The following is a 3,855-nucleotide window of genomic DNA, read 5'->3' as shown; positions in this document are numbered from 1 at the left end:
TTATCAGAAGTTTATTAGAGGTTACCGGTACTGATAAGGAGCTGTTTGCGAAAGTTTTTGATCTTATTGATAAGGTTAATTTAATTTAAATACACCAACATAGAATAACAAAGGCAAATTAATTTAATTCAAATACAACAACATGAAATAACAAAGGCATATTAATTTAATTCAAATACACTAACATGAAATAACACTATTCACTCAAACTAACTTTTCTAACTAACTGGAAGCACACAAAACAAGAAATAATGACACGACAACTTACAAAATGAAAAAACCAAAGAACCAAGACTCGCATATCAGTCAAATGGGAAATGATGACCGACTGACGACACTCACATGAGTGTAACTGTGGGTCAAATTTTAGGGTCTAACAACTATCTCCTCCACTCCCATCGGACAAATAATGTACGCTTAGACCTGTGAAACCAGGTGGAGTCAATATCCTGTACCTACTCGATACTTGTACCTGCAATGTCTTGCATCAAATAACTACACGTGCATATAGACATAAATAAAAGACACGACACACACACCGATGAAGGAGAATCATGATGTTCCCTGTCTCACCAGAGTGAGTGAAGGAAAATCATCCCCTGGCACTGCATACACTTACAAACACGAAACATGAATATAACGCATTGCGCATATAAAGTAAATGTGTCAATCCATGTCGATAATTCAATAAAAACTCATTTAACATCAATAAGGAAATATTGCATGAAAAACATCTACTGCAAATCAAATTAAAGCATATCACCATACTGCATAATGTCTAAGTAAAATATCACATTAATGTATCCATTGAAAAAGTCAATAGAATTCAAACATGAGTCTAAAAGTCTGATTGAGAAAGGGGTACTACATATATGTATCTATGTGTGTATGTATACAGATTTATCTATGTATGTATGTATACATATCTATACATACATATATATCTATGTGTGTATGTATACATACATATACATATACATATATAGATACATATATACATATACATATACATATACATATACATATACATATACATATATAAACACACACACACACATATATATACATATATACACACACATACATACATATATATATATATATATATATATATATATATACATACATATATATATATATATATATGTATGTATATGTATATATATATATATATGTATACATATATGTATATATGTATATGTATATATATATATATGTATATACATATATATGTACACACACACACACACACACACACACACATATATATATATAAAATAATTTTTATTTTGAATTGTGTTCAATACATGACTAACATCAGATCTTAAAAAGAGAGAGTTTAAGTGTCTCTAGAAAAGACATCCAGAACACCCTAAATTCAATTAAGTAATTGCCATTGATGATGCAAATAAGTACTACAAATCTCAAGCAACTTAAATATTCCACTGATAACTTAACGATATTTAACAAAGCCAATGTCTTTGGCATAACTGTGAAAGCATTGATGACAACACATAAGACCATGTTTGCAGATAATGACATGTGGGTTTTCACACACATGACAAGCCTATGAGCTTGAAATGTAGGTCTTGGGATGAGAATTCCATATTACAGTGTGACCCATCTTCAACTTAACTAGAACACCAAAGTTTCAACTTTGTCTAGAATACAAATCTTCTTGAAAAACCCCACCTTAGACTTGAACCCCAAAAAAGTATATTTTAAAACTAAACACACATAAAAATTTAATCCTTTAAACAATTTTATACACTTGAATATGCATTATATTCTAGTTAAGACAAAAGCATTTAAAGTCATTTCATTGTACCTTATTAATTGTTTTTCTTATAAATATAAAATGAAAAACATATTTTATTTCAAAATTCAATAAATTTTAAATCTATCAATTTACATAAAAAGTAATTCTTCTTTAATAACTATTAAGATAAAACATCAAAAGTTGTTATGCAATAATTTGTTGAATGGAACATAAAATAAGTACATTTAGAAAATAATGACAATAAACTTACATCAATACCCCATTAACATTTCTATAACTTAAAAAATAAATAAAAGGAGAAAAAATATATTTTATTTATATTTTTTTAATCATAAATATAACCTCAAATCCATTAAAGAAACCAGTCTTTAATTTGAATTAGCATTTTACTCCAAAACCTCCACTATTGTAGGGTTAATTGATTTCCTTAAAAATCAACATAGTATATAATCATATTAATTATAGATTTTTTTGTTTTTTTTAATATTTTTTTGAGATAAAAGGGACTAGGTTACTGAACTTTTTATTAATTAATTATATATTTAATTAATAAATAAAATAATGATAAAATAATAATAAAATTCTAATAAAAGTTATGAAATAAAATTTGAAATTGAAGAGATAAAAAATCAAAATTTTAAACAATTTTATACATTTGAATGTACATTATATTCTAGTTAAGTCTAAAGTATTTAAATTCATTTTATTGTATTTTATTAATTATCATTTTTGAAACAATAAATTCAAACATATTTTATCTCAAAAGTCAATACATTCTATTTTATATCTACCAATTTGCATAAAAAAAATTCTACCTTAGTAACTATATAATAATGTCAAAAATTACCATTCAATAATATATCCAATAGAATTTAGAATAAGCACATCTAGACAAGAATAGCAATAAAGTTATACTTAAAAAACTACTCTAGATTTCTAAAATCTTATGAATGAAAAAATTCAAGCAACATAACATATATGAATTGTTATTAACATATTTTCTAGTCATTATTTTTAATTTATTTTTTTATTATTTAGTAATAATTTTTTATTATATCTCTTTATTTTAAGAGTCATTTGAATAAAAATTTGTTATTTTTGTCTATGCAACATACAGAATGCACCTTTAACAGACCGTATTTACTACTTAAAAAAAACTAGAATGTTCATTGTATTCTAATTATTAATTAATTATTAAATAAATTAAAAATACATTCTAGATTCTACATAAACGTTATTAACTTTATCTATATTTTAAATTATTTAATATTTTTTTAATAAGACATCACTATATCTCTTTTCTTTTAAGAGTCAACCTGAGTAACAATTTGTCTCATCAACCAGTCTGCATGTTCACATTATTTATGCACTTTTAGACATTCTTGAATACAAAATTTGTGCTAAAAGCCTGCAAAAGTCCAAAATAATAGACAGAACCTGAGTAATTAGGTAGCAGTGGTTGTCTCCTCTTGAGTTTCAAAAAACCTTCGTTCACACAATGCAGGGTGACAAAATAAACTATTTGTTAGAGAGATTTCTTGTGAAATAAAAATATATTTTGATTATGGATTTCTGAGATTATAGATAAAGATGTCATTCTAATATGAATACTTAACAATAACATTTTGATATTAATTTGAATTTTAAAAGCAACAATCAGAATGTCATAATTTAACACATTATGTTATCATTAATTTATCAAAAAGATTATTATTAAAAAAGATACAATTTAATTAATTATTATTAAAGAAGATGCAATTTAATTAATGAATGAGATGCAATTTAATTAATGTATATGATGATGTATGATGCTACTTATCAGATAATAAATAAAGTGTTTTTTCTTGTAATTATATAAGCAGAAATATTAATTGTTGCTTTTATATAAATAAATCAATTGTTTTTTATTCCTTTTCAATCACTATCATGTTTAGTTAGAATCATGCTTTATTTTTCAATATTCAGGATATGTAAGAGCTGGATTGATAAGACACATGAAAGGTTATTAGGTGGGTAATTATACTTTATTTTGGTCTCCATTTTAGACTATATAACCTCATGCAGTGATAAAGTTA

At 24.9% G+C, this 3,855-nt stretch overlaps 1 pseudogene; it reads right to left on the bottom strand.

The window, feature by feature from the left end:
- Positions 1-1,453: 1,453 nt before the first annotated feature.
- LOC131051660 (small ribosomal subunit protein uS14-like) lies at positions 1,454-1,624 on the bottom strand (annotated as a pseudogene).
- Positions 1,625-3,855: the final 2,231 nt, after the last annotated feature.

This window comes from Cryptomeria japonica, chromosome 10 (genome assembly GCF_030272615.1).
Source record: "Cryptomeria japonica chromosome 10, Sugi_1.0, whole genome shotgun sequence".
NCBI classification, from domain to species: Eukaryota; Viridiplantae; Streptophyta; class Pinopsida; order Cupressales; family Cupressaceae; genus Cryptomeria; species Cryptomeria japonica.
This window is presented reverse-complemented; position numbering and strand designations above follow the sequence as displayed.